Source organism: Anser brachyrhynchus (genome assembly GCF_964034855.1).
Source record: "Anser brachyrhynchus genome assembly, chromosome: 17".
Taxonomy (NCBI): Eukaryota; Metazoa; Chordata; class Aves; order Anseriformes; family Anatidae; genus Anser; species Anser brachyrhynchus.
Genome location: NC_137710.1, coordinates 3,816,717 through 3,834,866, shown reverse-complemented (window position 1 = coordinate 3,834,866; position 18,150 = coordinate 3,816,717). Strand labels below are relative to the sequence as shown.

At 45.5% G+C, this 18,150-nt stretch overlaps 1 protein-coding gene and 1 long non-coding RNA gene across 2 annotated transcripts in view; one reads left to right on the top strand and one right to left on the bottom strand.

Moving 5' to 3' along the window:
- LOC308179656 (uncharacterized protein) overlaps nt 1-18,150 on the bottom strand; it is a 224,520-nt gene that overhangs the window by 107,819 nt on the left and 98,551 nt on the right. The window lies entirely within an intron of this gene.
- LOC308179670 overlaps nt 1-18,150 on the top strand; it is a 43,146-nt gene that overhangs the window by 20,692 nt on the left and 4,304 nt on the right. Inside the window, exons 8-10 of the long non-coding RNA XR_013940472.1 lie at nt 4,207-4,346; nt 10,593-10,691; nt 13,448-13,608. This is a non-coding gene — a long non-coding RNA (uncharacterized lncRNA). The remainder of the gene's footprint in view (nt 1-4,206; nt 4,347-10,592; nt 10,692-13,447; nt 13,609-18,150) is intronic.

Genomic DNA, 18,150 nt, shown 5'->3' with positions numbered 1-18,150 from the left:
CCAGCCATGCTAGTGGGCTTGGAATCTCTCTCCTTGTGTGAACTGCCTTATCTTTTACAAACTCCTTAGTGACACTGCATTTCTTCATGTCTTGTCCCTCTCCCCTGCCCTTGATTTGAGCTGTCCTTGCCCACATAAAGCGAGTTTTCTGACAGGGGTGGGACATACTCCCGCAGGGAATTTTCATGCCCTGTTTTGCCACAGTTGTAGAGACCTATTGCACAGGTTGAACCTGCGTTTTCATACTGAAGGAATCAGAGCAGTGCCACTTAAATCAGCGAGGTAGTGCCTTGGGAAAACAACAGATAGGGAAAGACTGAGCAGTGAGCCAAAGGAGGAGGGATTTGGGCTGAGAGGTGGCAGGGAGACAGCATGTTCCATTCTGCTCCATGCCAGCAGTGCTCTGAAGCCATGGGCAGAGCTGCATGGAGTAAATGCACTTGGAGGAATCCGAGCAGCAGCTGCTGGCAGCTGCAACGCCGGTTGTGCTGAGGAGGCAGCCCTGCACAGCCTATGAGGACTGCAGGAGCAGTAGTAGGTTTATGCTGCAGCAGCCAAAACTTAGTTTAAACAAACCAAAAGCTGTCTAACCTCAAAGCTGCAGGCATTCATCAGCCTTTACAGAGGCAATGTGTCCGGGGGCCAACTGGGACTTTTGCTTGAGGATTTATCCTGCAGGAGCCTTTGGTTCTCAGCTGGATTAAAATTCTAGGCAGTCTTCTGCACACAGGCTCACTGATCTGGAAGGATCTGCTTCTGAGGTTGTTTGAAGCAGGACCAAGGATTTTTGTGGAATAATTCTAAATGCCCAGCATGGACAGAGCAGCACCAGTTGTTCTACAGTGGCTAAATTGGAGTGCTTTCCAACACACATGCTTTTACTCGCTTCTTGGGGACTTGTGGTCCCCAAATGTAACAACTCTTCCTCTGATTCGGTCTGTGTATTTTCACAGACATCTTTAAAACTGAATAACAAAGTATTTCAAAGCTTTCTCAGTGTTAGGACTGTCTTTCTGGGCGGTGTGGCTTAGACTGGATTGCTGTATTCCATATTACTCTGTTCAGTAATAAATGGTATTTACTTCATTGGCAGCATTCCCCTCTTTGCTGGCTACCCACTTACAAAGTAATCAATGACACTTAGCTTTAACAGGAGGCTTAAGCAGTCTGTTAGGGACTGACATTTTTCAGATGGGATGAAATGAGAAGAGAGTCAAAGGACACTGCTTTGCTGGGAACAGGACAGGGTCACCTCTCGATAATGCGATGTTCTTTAGGACTTTCTAAGAAACAAACAAGGCTACACTTGCAGTGCTGAAATCTTAGTAGCCTCAGGCTTTTGGAAAGCTCAATTTCATTTCGATTCTGGCATTTACTTTTGTTTGCTTGGACTATAAAGACCTTTTTATTCTGATCCTCAAGAACTGTTTACCATTCAGCACATGTGGTCTGCATCGCTCACACTAAAATCTTTTGAGGACTTGGCAACCCTTTTTAGTTCTCTGATCAATGCTGGCTAAGGAACAATGGCAAAAGCCTATGGAATTCTGTTGCCCAAAATATACTGCCCCTGTTCTGATTAACTAGCAACCTCAGCTGAGGTGTAGGGGTTGCTGGCTTGATTTTCAGTGGTGCTGGTGCAAATCTGGAGTCACTCTGCAGAGCTGAGAGGAGGTGTGTCAGTGTAAAACCAGAGGACAACTTTGCCAGCTGCTTATGTGTCTGCATTGGAGTTAAGATCCGAGCTTTGCCTTCTACCCTGATTTACAGCTTAGTGCTTCTGCACACTGTTGGTGCTTTCCTTTAGCCAGTTCTGTGGGCAGCTGCCCTCGAAGGATGCACAGAGCTGGCACCAAGGCCTGAATCCTGTAGGATCCAACCTGGGCATATGCTGGATTGAGCTTAATTGGAATCTTTTCATGAAGAGCAACGCTCGGGCCTTATAATAGCTTTATTCTGAGCTCTCGGCACACAGGGTATTAAAGGATCAAGAGTTGGCTTCAGTGACTCTGCGTAGGTGAATGTAAGGAAGTTAATCCAAGGGGAAAAAATATTGCCTTCCTGTGGCAATTCTAGTTTAGCAGCCTGGAAACTTGTCAGTCACGGAAGCAACTCCCAGTGCTGAGTATTGCACTTCAAACGGCTGGGAGAGGTGTTTTCTCTAAAGCTTTGGACATTCCAGAATCTCTGCCTTGATGTGCTGCTCCTCTCGGTGAAGGAGCTAAAGCAACAGTTTGAATCCAGATTCCTTCACCCTCAACTACAGGATTCGTGGGTCAGGTGCAGAGCTTGTCACCTTCTTTATTAAGGGTCACGTGAAGTTGCTGAGAACTCCAAACTGGGGGGAAGAAGCAAGAATCACGTCTCTTAGTGGTAACATGCACTGGCCAGTTTATCAAGAGTTACCCTTAGCTGGCTTCTGTACATGCTTGAAGGCTCACATTCCCCCTCCTATGAGGAGGACTGCTCCCAACAGGGCTGGTGTGTTGGCTGTTCATGGCAGTGAAGGACAGAGGCCAAGCCCTCGGCAGAGCTCAGGTAGAATCATGCTGCTGGAGGTCCTAGGAGTCCTCCCTGTGCCCTGACCTGCTGGGCAGGGAGCTGTGAAATCAGAGAACGTGAAACCATCCCCAGCCAGATGGCTTCCAGTTGCAAGAGCACTGCACTGAAGCACGGTCATAAAATAACTAGATGGCATTTAATTTCACTGATGCTTTTGTGTGGCTTTGTAGAGGCCATAGCCTGGCAAGGCACCTGCCTAAAATTAAGCACACGACTACTTTTATTCCCTGCTTTGCTTTACTGAACTGGAGTAAAAAGGCCTGTTTCTCTTCCCATCAGTTTATTCAAGCAGTAAAGCTAAATAACTGTCCACTATGCTTGCTTGCTGTGGTTTGCTTACACCTCTCAGACTCTGCTTTAAAAAAAAAAAAATCTTGAAGGGGGTAGGGGAGGGAAAAGTCAGTCACTTCCTCAGGAAACACCTATAACAACAGCGCTTGGAAAAAGTATTCAAGAGAGCCTCTCCTGTTTTTGATTTTTTTTAAACCTCTGCTCTAACTCCACAGCATTCTCCTTTTATTTATTTTTCTTGAGACGTGGTCCAATTTTTTTAATTTTCTCTGAGTTAAATGAGCAATAAGTAGTTTTCAGATGTTGACATAAAGTTAGGTGTACACCTGCTGACTGCCTCATAAAGAATGAAAATGCTTTTAGTTAAAAAATGGCAAGTAAACTAAAATACAGCAATTAAGTTCCCTAATAAGAAACCCAAGCAGCTAAACTATATATGTATTTATTAAATCACACAAGATTTCTGAATGACCTTTTTCATTTGATGGTGCTTCATAAAAGCAGTTCTGATTTCAGTTCTTATTCAAAAGCCTGGTATTCTTCAAGGTTTCGCCAAAGTGTGTACTTAAAGGAGCTTTCAGATCTAAGGGAGATGAACTAGGTTGCACATCAGTGTAAATTCTTAGGTCCCCAAGACTGAGTATGTGCCTATTGGATTATTGATACCTCCTTGAATTCTTAAGTTATAAAATTATCACTCAAAGCAGAGCAGGTGTGCAAAGCAGCTAAGGTGTAAAACAGGGAAGGTTAAGGTTCTTAATGTAAGTACTAATTCCTTTCTAGTTGTAGAGAGCTTCTGAAGGGTTGTTCAGATGGCTTTCAAGAAATGGTGTTTCAGAGAAAAGAAGTTAATCACGATGGGCTGGGCTGCTGTTGCTGGAATTTGACTGTTTCCTAGTAGGCATAAGGCCAAGCAAAGATGAGCTTTGGAACGGTGAAGCCAGAGAAGAAAAAGCAGCAGTAAGAAGGGGAAGAAAGGAGGCAAACACAGTGAGAACATAATCTTGTCTGTCTGCTATTGGAAGCTCTCACTAATGAAGCTGGGAAAATGCAAAGGCATTTGATTTCTTTTTGGATACGTTGCAGGACAGGGTAATAACAGCCTGATGGAGACTTTTGTCCAAAGCTCCTGTGCTGTCAGGGTCAAACTGGGGGTCTGCTCAAAGAGGTAGCCTAGTCTCCCACTTGCTGTGTCCACGTATTAAGCCTTATAACTGAGTAGATTCTGCTTTCAGTATACCCTCTGCTTTCATACTGAATGTGGTCTTTGAATGCTCTCAGGAGACATTTTGTTTGGACTAATGCAGCCTTCCCGGTCTTAATACTGTCTGAGTTAGTAATTTTTTTTTTCAGGCAGACTGTTTTGGACTTGTGTTGGGCAGTGTAAAGTATGGGGCCACTTTTCACCAAGACCAGACTGAGTTCAGAGCTGTGACATGTCTGTGAACAGCATGTCAGTCTTTAATGGTTTTCCAGTTAAAAAAAAGAAAAAGGTAAGTCACAGCAAAGGGTGAATTTGATCCCTTCATCATGGGGTGGAGGGGAAACAGAAAGGTGGGCTTGAATTTCAAGCATGAGGCTTGGGTGTCTTTGAACTGAACCTCTGGGCCAAGAACAGTATCTCAGTAGCAGGATATGTGATGTGAATTTTACAGCCTGTAACTGCTTCCTAGTTAGGACAGATACTGATAAGCTCTGTTCAGGAGGTGTACGGAGAACTCCAAAGGTGTTCTTGGTAATGTCTCAGTGGTCCCTTTGCAGTGTAATGAATATCACTTGGCTCATTTAAAATCTATTAGTGCCTGGGGAGTCTGGAATTCATGGCTTTTGGTTAACATGTATAAATCCAGAAAAAAACACATGACATGGTTCTGATCATGAGGATGACAGACTGTCATGGTGTAACGTGCAAGTATCTTCATGGTAGCGAATGATGGTGTAATTTTAGGGCTCTGAATGTGTGAAATGCTACAAAACTACGAGGCTGGAATTGGAAGGACAGCCATTCAGTCAGTGAAGGGTCAGGGTCTGGTCTGCTGTCACACTGAGCAGTTCTCCCGAGGAGGACCTCGGGATGAGGGCAGTCAGGGTTCATAGCTGGAATTCAGACTCAGCCAGCATTTCTGTGCTGAGTGAGTCTGGTCTATCAAAAGGCTACTTGACTAGCCTGTGCTCCTTCTGCTCCTGTCTCCACCAGGCAATGTGCTTGTCCCAGCACCCTCATTAACTGCTGTACAGAGCTTTGCTTGTTCAAATTTCAAAGCACGGTGCAAGGAACGTGAGAGTCCATGGACACGTTAATCAAAAGTCTCACATCCAGGAGTTTGATTTATACCTGCGCACCTGACACAGCTCATGGGGGCTGGTGGCTTGGCACTCGGGCTGCAGGTTGTAAAACCTCTCGCACAGATCCTGCCCTCCTCACCCCTTCCAGCCACATCAGGCTGGAAGCAACTCATATCTGTGTCCCATATGCCTCACATGAAAGAGGGCGGCTCTCAGGCTGTTGATAGGCAGTTGTGAACTCAGAGCCACTCCATGTCTTCCTTTCTCCTTTTCTCCAGCCCAAATCCATTCACTTGAGAAGGATTAGGACACCAAAGAACTCTTGTCCAGTCTCAGTCCACGTAATGCACCCAGGACGGAGTGTAGTCCCTAAACCGAAGTCACTCCCATGAAAAGAAGGGGTATTTTCCCTTGCCTGCCACATCTGCAAGCTCCAGCTGTGATCTAAAAAGCTTAACTACAATTTTTGTTGTCACTAGTGCCTCTTTGTTGAAGGTCTGGTTTTCATGTAGGAAATCCTGTGCTAGAATTACTTCCAGAATATATCCTTCATGCTAGGAAACAGATAAGAAACAATGTCTCACAGTGCCATAGCCTGCCCTCCGTCTGCTGTTCGTGACACGTCAAGCAGGCAAGGAAAGGCCACCAGATTGCCTGCAGTGTGCTCATGACGCTGTTGGGGACATTAGCAGCCAATCCCAAATTCTGAGCTCCCACTTCATTCATGAGGCGTCAGCAAATGCTGGCACCTTTGATCACTTGAAGTCCCAGTTTATAACTGGGGATGCCAAGCCAACTTCAAAGTCTGTCAGTCCCCAGAGCCAGAAAAGGATCAGCAATCACTTGCATGTCATCATGCAGAAGTCTGAGGGGGTGGGGTGGGAGCACATTCCTCCTCTCCCCAAAACTCAAAACTCCTGGGCCATGCCTGGAGGAGGCTGGATGCTTTGGTGTGATTGCTTCTGGTCTTTTCTTTCCTTCTTCACATTGTAAATTATTTAGGTGACAGCATCAAAGATCAGAGAGAAGCACAGGAAAAAAATCTCAAGTAAATGCTTTATATTCCTTGGGATCATCTGTCCAAAGAGCTCTGCTTGCTTTGTGGATACGGGGTTGTGTTCAGCCACAAAACATCCCTATAATAGCTTACAGCTGGGGAAACTGAGGCATGGGGCTGTTAAAACGTGACTTGGCTAGAGCATCTGCAGAGCCTCAGCCAGAACTGGGAGGAGCATCCTGTCCCCTGACAGCTCCTCTGCATCTGCAGAAGCATGCTGCTTCCCTCCAGCAGCTTGCCAAAGGCTGCACGAGGGAGACCCTGCTCCTGTACATCTTGCCTTTACTTTCTTACATGGCAATTCTGCTTCCTTGGCAGCTTGCTGAACGGCACAGCAGAGCTGCTCCACATCTACATCCAGCCTGCTGGCCAGCTACCCTGGCCCTGTATCTCTGATATATTTACATATACCCCTAGCTCTCTGCACTTCCATCCTGAAACACCATCAGTCTTTTCTGCAAAACCTTGGCCCACATACAGACATTTTGGGGGAGTTCAGATCCATCTAAGACTCTCCAGAGAGAGTCTTAGATGGAGAGCATCTCTTAGAGATGCTTTGAGGGGAGACTTTCTCCAAGCACTCATGGGCTTGATCCTGTACTGTTGATCCTGGATCAACGCACAGGAGTGTCAGTCTCCCTGTGCATGCTTTCATGCTCTGCTTGATTTATCCAGCCACCTGAAGAGAACGGGTGTCTTGTTTTGTTTCTCTGCATCTGCAGAGTAGCACAGTAGGTTTAGCCAGCCGTGGAGTTCAAGGTTGCTATAAATAGTTTTCTGCCTTGTCGTGGGAGTTACCCATTTGTTATAGTTCTCCTCCTTGTCAACAGCCTTTCTCAAAGTTGGCTGTAGCAATAGCTCTGAGAGGCTGTCACCACACAGCTCTCCTTGCAAATGCCCAGAGCACCTGATCCAGTGTGACTGCAGCTCCCTGACTGGAGCAGGGAAGTCTGGTGTCCTGAAGAACCGTACCTGCTCCAGCCACCTAGTTTTACTCCTGTAATTTAATAACATGGCCGACAGCCTATTCAGTGCATCCCTTGCCTTTGAACGGGTTTTCTGGTATCCATGTTACTTCTGCAACTTGCTTCTGCTTCACCTAGGAAAGAAATGAGGGGAGAATTATTTTTAATTGTAAGATGAGGACAGGAGACTTTCAAATGTAAGTTAAGTGTCACAAAACCCATTCAGGAAACACATAAGAGGGATGTCTCCTTTCCTAGCCTCTGTTGCCCAGTCTTGCTTTAAACTAGTCACATACAGCCACTGCAGGGCTGGAACATGGCATCCACTGAGCAGCATGTAGTAAAACCACCTGTCTGGCTTAAACACAGAGCAGCAAATGATTTTGTCTCTCTTGGAAGGTTACAGAGAGTATAGGGAAGCAGTTTGTAGCTGGCCCACAGGGAAGCCAGGCCACGGCCCTTAGCTCAGACAAAGATTGCTTGTGGTGGGAAAGGTGATTATAGGTGAACTGAGGTTCCTCACAGCCCTGAGCCAGTAGGTAATCCCTGTCTGGAGTCTGGTTGTTGTTGGCTCTGGGTAGAGTTTTAGGTGCTGGGGAAGGTAGGTGTCCAGTGAGAGGTGACAACGTTTGTGCTCTTGGCAGATCCTACTTTTGTGCCTGCCTGCAGGCAATCTCTCCAGTATGTGTCTGCCAGAAGGGCATTGCTGAGTGGAGTACAAAGCTTTCATCAGGAGCCAAGAAAGGCTTACCTGCATATTCAGCCTCCTCTACGCCTTCGGTGCTGGAGATCTCAAAGGCAACCTTATCGTTAGAGAAGTAGGATAGGCAGTTATTGCTAGGATACCAAGATGGGGCTTTTGGAACCTGCCACTGGCTATTTTTTTTGACTTGGCCAAGTCACGTTTGTCCTCACAAAATGCCTCGGTTTCCCCACGTCTAAAATAAGGATCAGCCCTTCCCTACCCCACCGTACAGTTATGGAAGAAAACCTGGTAGGTACTGGTTTAGATCTTGCAGTATTACTCCCAGTACTGTATGCCTTTAACAGTAATTCATTCCAATAAAAGAAATCAATTTATAGGGAAGCTTTATGTACATACCATTCCTAACCTCACCAAGAGGATGAAACAAAAATATCTGGTCTCTGAAAGAACAAATTAAGGAAATATTTTCCTAAAGCCTTTCAAAATCATAAACTTTCCCTCCTGGGAGCTTATGCAGCCTTGGAAAGTAAAGCCAGCACTCCTCAAATAAACCTGTTAACCTTCCAAGGGACTGTAGAACAGCAGACACTGGAGATGGAGAGCATCAGTTCAGTGTGCTGTAGGGAACAGTTCAATTCTGGCTCTTTATTTCTTCCCTTTATCCTGGCCTAGGATGAAATGCTTCAGCCAGGCTGCTCCCGCAGTCCAAGAGCTCTCCTCTGGCATTCAAACAGAGAAACCTTCTTTGTTTTTTTCCTCGACCCCATGTCCCCAAATGCCTCATCCTTCTCGGCTCCATTCTCTTCTTGGTTCCTGCAGCCTCCACATGTGTGGAGACAGAAAATTAGCATTTGTAAATAGGCTAATGAAGATGATTCATACAGAGCTTTCAGGCTGGATGGAGATTCCTAATATCCTGGTTAACTGAGAAACTTGCTCAGACAGGGTTGTTGATGCATGCAGGAGTTACATACAATACAAATATATATATACAAATATATACAAATACAAAGAGAATACGAATACAAAGAGAAATGTTGGGCTATGGGAGTCATAATGTTCCCCAGCTGATGGATTTAGTACTTGGTGGAACACCCCAAAAACTGGCACCTCATCTGTCCCAGGGCCTTGACCTCTCCCTGAGGACCTGTAATGCCTTAAGCTTTGGATTCTTAAAATCCGAGTCCCTGAATCTGCTGACTAGGTTATGGCCCCAGCGCTGGTTTTGCTTACTCTGAAGAGCTGTAGCAAGCAGGTAATAAAGTCCCTCCAAAAAAAAAAAAAAAAAAAAAAAAAACAGATAACTTTTAAGAGGTAGAATTTAATTGCAGCTTGGACAAACAGTTTTTAGTTTCCATATGAGTCTGTTCTTTCCTATCTCATCTGCAATCTGGAGTTTCACCAGAGATAAACTTGTCACAACCATAGTCTTACGGGTCTGTGAGTCTGTGACCCTGCTTTCCATAGGATCCTGGCATCGCTGCTGAGATCATGCAATAGCAGCCAGAGAGAGTGCCTCTTCAAGCATGCATATCTGCCGTCAGGCGAAGGGGAATCCAGAGACAGACAAACTGAGGAAATTGCTTTCCTCCCTCTTTGGGGTATAAAGTGTTCTCTTCTTTCAAGTTAATTTGTTCTGTGAAAGTTCCCCTTGAAATCATTTTCCAACTACTCTGAAAGATCAAATAGATTATATTGAAAGCTACTGTAAGATGAAGTGCCCATTTGGATTTAATAAATGCTGGTTTATAGAGCTAGCCTCATTATTTCTTTGGGATAAACCTATAGAGAATGGAGGGGAGGAAAGATTTTAATGTTTCTGAAAAAATTATCCCACGAACAGTAAAAACATACCATAGAAATATACCAGCCACAAAAATGACATCTTAAACACAGTATTTATGACTTTCTATATTTGTTTTGCATAAACTTTTCTGGTTTCTATTACTCAGATTGATTTATGGAGTTTATTTGGAATAAATGTAATGCATATTTAAAACAAACAGAGCCCCGATCTGCTAAGCGCCCAGCAGCTATAAAAGCTCTGTATAGTTCAAACTGGGACCCTCCAAGTCCTCTTTATTGGAATATTTTTTCCATTTAAAAAAATGCAGGAAAATAATATGAAAGTAGATGAAGAAAAGCAATTTGGAGAAATACATCTAGCCAGTGTTTCAACTAGAATTGGTCTGAACTCTTTATTCAGTGTCTCGTTCTGTTCCTTAATGAAACGTTCTTTATCCAGATGGAAACTTTACCACGAATATCCTTTTTCACAGATTTGTTTGGGAGGTGTGGAAAGCTGACAGAGGTTGGAGGGGATTGAAAATTTCTCAGAAAATGTTTTGGTTTTACTGAAATTCATATAACTTTGGAAGACACACCAAACTAGAAACTTCTTAGTAATTTTTCCATGGGAGCATTGACTTCACCCTTCAGAAGTTAAGGGGAGCAAACAAGAACTTGTAGCAATTTTTCTGTAAGCCATCACTGTTTGATTTGTAAGTGAGCTAACTGCATATTCTAGCAGGTTGAGAGGAAAAGAGTAAAACAATTTTATTTATCGATTTATTTTTAAAGTGTATAAGTTGCTTTTATCTCTGCTTTACTCCTGTTCCCCTAACAGGGTTGGCATCTGCCCTATTCTTTCCTGTAACTGGATTATTCATGTGCTCTTAGTGCATTTTTAGATGAGCTAAAATAATACCTTTTCTGTATATTTTAGAGTGGGAAAAGCATCTGATGCCTACCGCCATGACTTATTTTTCACAAACCATCTAGAGTTCCCTCCATCTTGCATAAGAAGATCCAAGGCTATTGCCAGGTAGGCTGTCCTCATCGATACTAAATAAAATGAGGGAATTCCCAGCTATCTCCCACCTACTGGCCTGACCAGTATGTGACCTGTATGGTCACGCCCTAACCCAGTCTGATCTAGGGGGCATTTGTTCAAGGTTAGCCCCCAGACAACTAACTACAGATGTAAGTGAGACTGTCCAGGTGAAGTCCTATGTGTAGAGGTGTTCTGCAACATCTTCTGAGACAGCAATAAGTGGCAGAAAAGAAGGATGTTTTTAATCCAAGATAGCACACTGAACATTGTCATGGGCCCATCCGGTTTAAACCATGCTGCTTTGGAAGGCAGAGTATACCGAAGGGTGTGCTCACACATGCTGCTGGTCTCTTTGACCACATTTGGTGGATTATCTCCTTGTGTTTGCTGGGCTCGTGACTCCAATGTAATCTGTCTGTGAACCCCCAGCAACCCCCCATTGCTTGGGCACAGACAGCACTGAGAGCCCTGAGGCAAGGTATGCCTCCCACCTTGCCAAGCAGGAAAGCTTCTGCACTAAATAGTTGATTGCCCATAATTAGGCACCATTTGACAGAGAAATAATTGGCTGTGGCACATGAGTGCTGATGTAACTGGGTTTCAGAAGGATCTTTTTCAAGTTGGCTGAGCACAGAGCCATGGGGGATGGAGCCATGGGGAACAGCACTACAAAGCACATCCTCTCCTGCAACCGGTGTGCACAAAGCTTTCATCCCAACTGCTAATTGCTAGAAGGATATGTGTATCCCTCTAGTAAGGCCTTCTACTCTTCTTTTAATTGTCTCATGCTGCACTCTGGCGGGGAAGATCTCCAAGTTGGCTGGGCTTGACCCAGTCTGCCCTAGGACAGCTTTTAGTTTTAAGTCTTCTCTCTGTCAAAGGCTGCAGCTGTGGGCTATGATGGAAGTCTGTGTTTTGAGTTGTCTATTCTTCAGAAGTTGTCTGCTCTTTGAGGCTCAGGATGTGCTTAACTTTTCTTTGCCTTGCTTTGCTGGAGGAAAACCTGGGCTGTCCGCCTCCCAGTGTGCTGCTTGTTTTAGTTTACAGTCCTATTCAGAATAGTGTGGTGTTAAGGAGTTAAAATGCTACAGGTGGTAGGATGTCTGCAAACTGGTAGAACACAAGAAATGGAAAGCCCTTTACAGGGGGGTGAGATTAGCTTATATGGCTTCTAGTTCTATCCGGAAAAAAGTCTGTTTGATGCATCCCTGAACAACAGTTGAGGTGATCCACTGGTCCCACACAGGCTGCATTTCTAGAGGCTGCTGAGGTTTTCAATTTGGTCAGCAAGGGCAGTAAAACAACATTAGCGGAATGTTGCATCAAGAGTGGCTCCAGAAGCCAAGTGAAGCCCTGGATTCCCAAGGACAGTGGCTCTGTTGCAGGAGAATAATTGCCAATGTATTGTCCTATATGCTTAAAAATCAGCAAGCGTATTGGCAGAGCCCCAGACGTGCCCGAGAGACTGGGATCCAACTTCAGCATCAACAACGATAGCAAAGGCTGGGACCATTGTCCTTCCTCAGCCAACATGGCTCCAGCGAAGTATACAGCCACTGTGTGGTGGAAGCAGATCCCTTGAAGGAGGACAGACACGCTTGTTTCTGTGACTAACACAACAACAGGGCTGTTTTGAATTTGGGAAGGAATAAACAACAAACGGGTGACCACACACACAGAGGCTCACCCTAGAATGCAGTGTGTATTGTTCCTCTTATTTTTATCCCTTTACTTCTCTGAATTTCCCAGCCCCTTTCTCTGGTCATCTTTTTTCCCCTCATGTTCAGAGGCTCTGCACCTCCACACACTGCCCTGATGTCTTTCAGGTAAACATAGAAAATGGAGCTGAAGGAAGAAAACCCCCAGAAAACAATGTTTTTGGATTATTCAGATGATACCAAACCTCACCTGTCTGCTGGTGAGCACGTGTAGAGCAGATGTGCCCTCTGGCACCAGTGAGTTATTTAGAGAACTGTGAACTCAGAGGCATCGAATGGCCCCTGTGGGGCTCTGCAGCAGAGCCATGTCTGCCAGGGATGGAGTGGTTCTGGCTAGGAGCAATGTGTGTATTTGGTCCAAGCAGCAGTTCTGCACTGTGGTGTGATAGCAGGGAAGGGGACTGGGGCAAGACCATGTGAAGGTTTAGTAGTAAAACTGATGGTCTTAAGGGTCCCCCACCAACAGAGTGAGCAGGGTTCCCCAGGAAAGCACTTGATGGGTCACGAGCTGTTAGGAGTAAAATTCAGGGGACTGGACTCACTCCATTCTCCAGCTGCTAGTTGTCCCTTAGAAACATGTTTTGCTCTCCTGGATTGAAATAACTGTGATGTACTATAATATGTGTCTTGTTTGTGATGGCCCCCATCCAAAGGCTACTGATAGCAGAGGAATGTTTTGCAGGGACTCCGAGGGATTTTAGATTAGACCCCAACCTTTGCAGCTACTTTCGTATTGCTCTCCTGCCAGGACTCACTGACCAACGACCCAATGCCTGAGAAAATCAGCATGAAGTGTCAGTCAGGGTTCAGTTCAAGTGGCAGCTAAATATGCCTCTCTGGAGATGAATGAGAGCTGGTGGGCCTGAAATGCAAATGGCCTCAAACAAAGCCAGTGTCCACAGCAGCGAGCTTTGAAATCATACAGTAGCCTTCAGTCGTTAACACTTCAAATGCCAGCCAGCCCTTGGAAAAATCAGCTCATTTATTAACCTGTCCATTAATGTTCTTCCACGCTCTGTTTGTTCATAGGGTTGTCTCCTGGGTTGATCAGACTGTGGCTTCTCTGTCCTACACAGACAAGGATAAAGAACAGCTGAGGTGCTCTAGGAGAGACAGCGAGATCTGGTGGTGGGATACAGAGGTCTGAAGTCTCCCACCTGCTCTGCCAAGCATGTGCTCTCCAGCTTTGGGTGAGTTGTAGCTCCTTCCACTCGGTATCAAGGATTGGAGACTGCTTCAGAGGCGTCTGCCTACCCCTAGTTGGCTGCAGATACCACTGGCACGGTGTGGTTCTGGGAACAGCAGAGAGTTTTTAAGTTCACGGTGCTCTGCTGCTAACTCCCACTCACTGGCACCTGCCTGAGGCAGCATGTGCAGGTTTAAGCTTTATGCCAGGCTTATCTAGAAAGTGTGACACGGTGTAAGGAAGACAGTTCAAAGTAGGTGTTTTCAAATTTCAACACCAAGAGCAAGAAACACTCCAGTGACAGCCCCAAACTTGAGAAAGATCCACCTGGGAACTGTATCACGAGGCAGAGGAACAGCTCTGAACAGAAATAGTGCTCCGGTGGGCAGGCATATTCCACCGATTCTCTCCTGGCTGAGGGTCTCCCCACCAGCTTGTGCTGCTTATCCCATTTTGTACAGAGAAAGAAACAAGCCAGTAAAGGTCTTGGAACTGCCATGCTCTGGGGTGTTACCCTGGCTGACAAGAAATGTTCCAGGCTGTGAGTTGGAAGCTGAGTGGCACGGAGGTCTCTTTGAAAGCCTGCATCTGGGTTCTCTGAATGTCAGAGTGTGCAGGGCCTGTGGCTTCAGCTGGGGTTCCCTACGGATCAGCTGACCTGTGCTTTCCCCCTGCTGGGTTTAGAGCTCTCCTCTGCTTTCTGGATATTAATGTTCTTTAGAGCAAAAGAACTTAACTATGTTGTTTTTTCTGCTCTGCAGACAGACACAGTGCAAGTAGAGTGAGCATGAACTGCACCACGCTTGCTGCTCACCAGCTGGCCAGGGGAAAACAGTGCTTGCTTCTGTCTGGGCTGTGGGGCTGGAAAGGTGAGGCCAGCAGCAGGAGTCAAGACAAATAGGAGCCTGTTTTTGATTTGCCATCTGACCCCTGCCAGCTCAGAGCACCCTGTCTGTAATCGTGACCTAAATTAAGTCCAAATGCCATCAGCAAAGCTGTTGCTTTCTCTCACAATGCAAGTGTTTCCAGGTACCTAGCCAGAGATTTATAATCCACCTCTAATTACATTCTTGTTTGCATCTGCTGTCATGCTGGCTTGGTCTTTCTGTGGTTCATTAAGTTGAAGAGCGTGCCTGGCCCTTTGTGCTCCCAGCCTGTGTGCACAGACAGCAAGGGACGCCCGTGGCTGACAGCTTAGCTGCTGGAAGAAACCTGCTGTGCTGAGCTGTGTGTCTTTAGTAGCCCAAATATCAGGGGAGACATTTTGGCTTGTTAAATTCTTGACTACACAGTCTGCTGTCCACGGTGGGTTCACTTGATAGAAATAGCTCTGGCAGCAGCCCAACAGCAAGAACAGTGCTTTTCTCTTAAATGTGAAAGGAGACAAAGGCTTGGTGTTCCCTGCCCAGCCACCTCGTGCCTTTTGGATGGCAGATGACCAGCATCTTTCTCAAGCTGGGCTTAGGTGCTGTGTTTTTGCTATGAAGCTGAAGATTAGGTCCTTGGAAATGCAATCTGGAATTGATTATGAGTAATTACCATAGATTCTTCATTCAGGGTGCTGGAAGGACCGAGATGGAATAACATGCCTCGTGACACCTCACATGGTTACACAGTGTCAGTTATTCCATGCTTTGCCCTGCTGGGGAGTGTGCTGGGCAAAGCTTTTGTGAGAAGTCAGTGCTTGTCCCACGGGGCTTACGCTCAGAAAGTACGTTTTTATTCTCCCTTACAAAGCCTGTCCTCTCCCTAGAAATACAGGAAAACTTTCTAAAGAAACTCAGCTGGATATATGGAAAACCACCAGCTTGTCGAAGGAGCAAAACTGCGTCTTCACTTGTATCCCCTGTGCTGATCCCTTTCTCCCTCTGTGTCAGGTGATACCACCATAGCAAGTGATTTAGGCTCCCAGAAATTGCTACGGAGGAGAACCCTAGCACATATTACTGGAAAAGCAGTTCCAACCATAATTTCTGCTCTCTCCTGCCCTTTCTTTGTCTGCTGTGTTTTCCCCCAGTGCCAGGAGTTCAAGTCTGTGTTTTATGATTGTGACATTGGGACAGACGAGCCAGGCAAATACTTTATACACACACACACGCACACACCCTCTCCAAGCAAACCAGACATCCGGTATTTAGAAATAAACAGTGTAAAGAGATTTGGGAAATTCAGTGTTCATGCCAAAACATTTAAGAGGCATCTTGGTTCAAGTAAAAGCCTCAACTCATTTCCATTTTAATTTTTTTTTCAGTTTGTTTTTAACTGTTGAGGTAAAGTCACTTCAAATCAAAATGGATCACTTCTGTTTCCAGCTGATCAAAACAAAGGTGCTTTGTCTTCCATTTATATTTCAAGGTGCTAATTATGCCCAAATATTTTCTGTCAATGAAAAAGCATTTTACTGGTGGCAAAATGTTTAAAGAATTTCTACCCTGGAAACGCTTCATCTGAAAATATTAGGTTCAGTTGCTGAGGAAGAAAGCCCCCCCCCATGATTCAATTCTTGGGCTATAGGTGTTTGGAGGGAGACAGTGGCTGTTCCAGAGAGGTGTCAGATTCCACCGCTGTCTCTTGTCTGCATCACCAAGTGGCACTCAGAGGGCTAAAATCTACGGACTCTGTACCATGTAAACTGGAGACTATTGGTCTGCAGTCCAATAAATTTGAATCCAGTTGAGTTTTTTGCTTTAGGTTCAGAAGTCATTAGAGGTGACAAGAATCTTGGGGTGAGAGCCAGTTAGCTATCACAAAACACAGGAGTACAAAACTGATGAAATTATTTCTTAGCAGTAAAGGAAACGTGAGTTGTGTAGTGCATCTGTCCTGAATGTGTGCTCAGTTGTAGGATTGTGGTTTGTCTTTGGTCATGCTGTATATTTCTGAAGAGGAATTTATACAATCGGTATGTACATTGCCCTCTGTGTATTCTAGGTTTATGTGTAATGGATTTGAGAAAACATGATAGACGGGAAGTAGATGGATGTGTTTTCCATGCAGGTTGGCAGTACTTTTACCTGCTAGCAGCTCACAGAGTGGAGGTTGGGTGATGACCAGGCATTAACACATTCTGCTGCTCTGAGTGTGCTTTGCAAGAAGAAGAGAGCACTTAGTTCAAAATCTGCTCTCCTAGTAGTCAGACTAGTATTCAGGACATCACTGTGAGCCCAGCTCCTAGTTGGGATTAGTTTGGGTCACCCATTTTCACCCTGCAGACCATTTGCAAACGTGCTCGTTGCATATCAGGACCAAGTTTCTTCTACATTTCTACATATGGGCTTCTTGGCCTCTCCTGCTCTGTTTGTAAATAGGGTTTGGTTTTGATTTTCTGTCAACGACATGAGGATGGCCTAGGAAGTTCAGGTTCCGAGTGTTTCTGGTGTTTGTCAGGGAGAACTCAGGCAATGGATACTGTGTGTTAATAACATAGCTGAACATCAGGAACTGGAACTACTTCTGTAGCCCTAGAGGATGTATCTGGCTTCTGTCAAGGTGTGAGGAGAACCTCCATCGCCCCAGCAGAGAGACGAGCTATTAGAGCTGGGGTGAAGTGGAGAGGGTCTCCTCGCCACCCACAATGGCTGGAATTGTAGATCAATGGATGCTCTGAGAGGTTTCAACTCACTGGGAGCAAAGAATTCAAAATGACACAGATTTTTTTGTTCACTTTCCCTGTTGAGATCTCCTGTCCTCTTCAGCCTCCTTCCGGGCCCCTGTGATGCTTCTGGGACTGTTCTGGGAGGCAGAGGAAGAAAATCACTTGTGGAAACCCAACACCTTCTTTTAAGGAGGAGAGAGAAGCTGAAGGGTAATGCTAGAACCCTCCAGTGGCCCTGCATGGGGTTTTCATTCCAATCAAAGTATGTCTCAGTCACCTGCGGGAGATGGAGGGAATGCTGTGGCAGCATCCTTGTTTGCTCTCTGTCTCTTCCCAAAGATTCAGACACCTTGCTGCCCTGGAAATCTACAGTGTCTGTTTCTGGAGGTAGCACTACTCCAATACCATGTCTCATGGTCCTGTTTGTACAGCCGCAAATAGCGCATGCAGGGCAGACGGCTTACTGCTTATTGAGTGATAGTAATTTTATTGATTGGGCACGTGGTACGCTGGGAAACGTCTTCAAAAAATAGCAATATAGGAGAGGAGCGTAAAGTGGAGATCGTATGAGTCCTGGATCGGTACATTTGTTGCATGCAAAATGTTGTACTGCTGAAGGAGATGATGCTCACAGACATGTCTGCGCTTTCCTGCGTGCTTCCAAGATATTTGAGCTGAATTCTGCCAAGCAGGCTTTTCTTCCTGCAAGCTTAGGCTCTTCTGTGGGCCTGTTGGCAGTTATTAAAACACAAAACCCTTCTTGCCTACAAATCCATGTGCTTGATCTTCCCAGCCCAAATCCTACAAGTAACATGCACTTGTCCCCAGGGCAGCTTGCTCAAATAACCACAGCTCTGCCGGAAAAAGGGCTGTTTGAGCCTCAGGGAATTGGGAGGAGAGGTTGAATTATTCCCAGCATCCAAAGACCAAGAGGTTCCTTCTTCAGCAAAT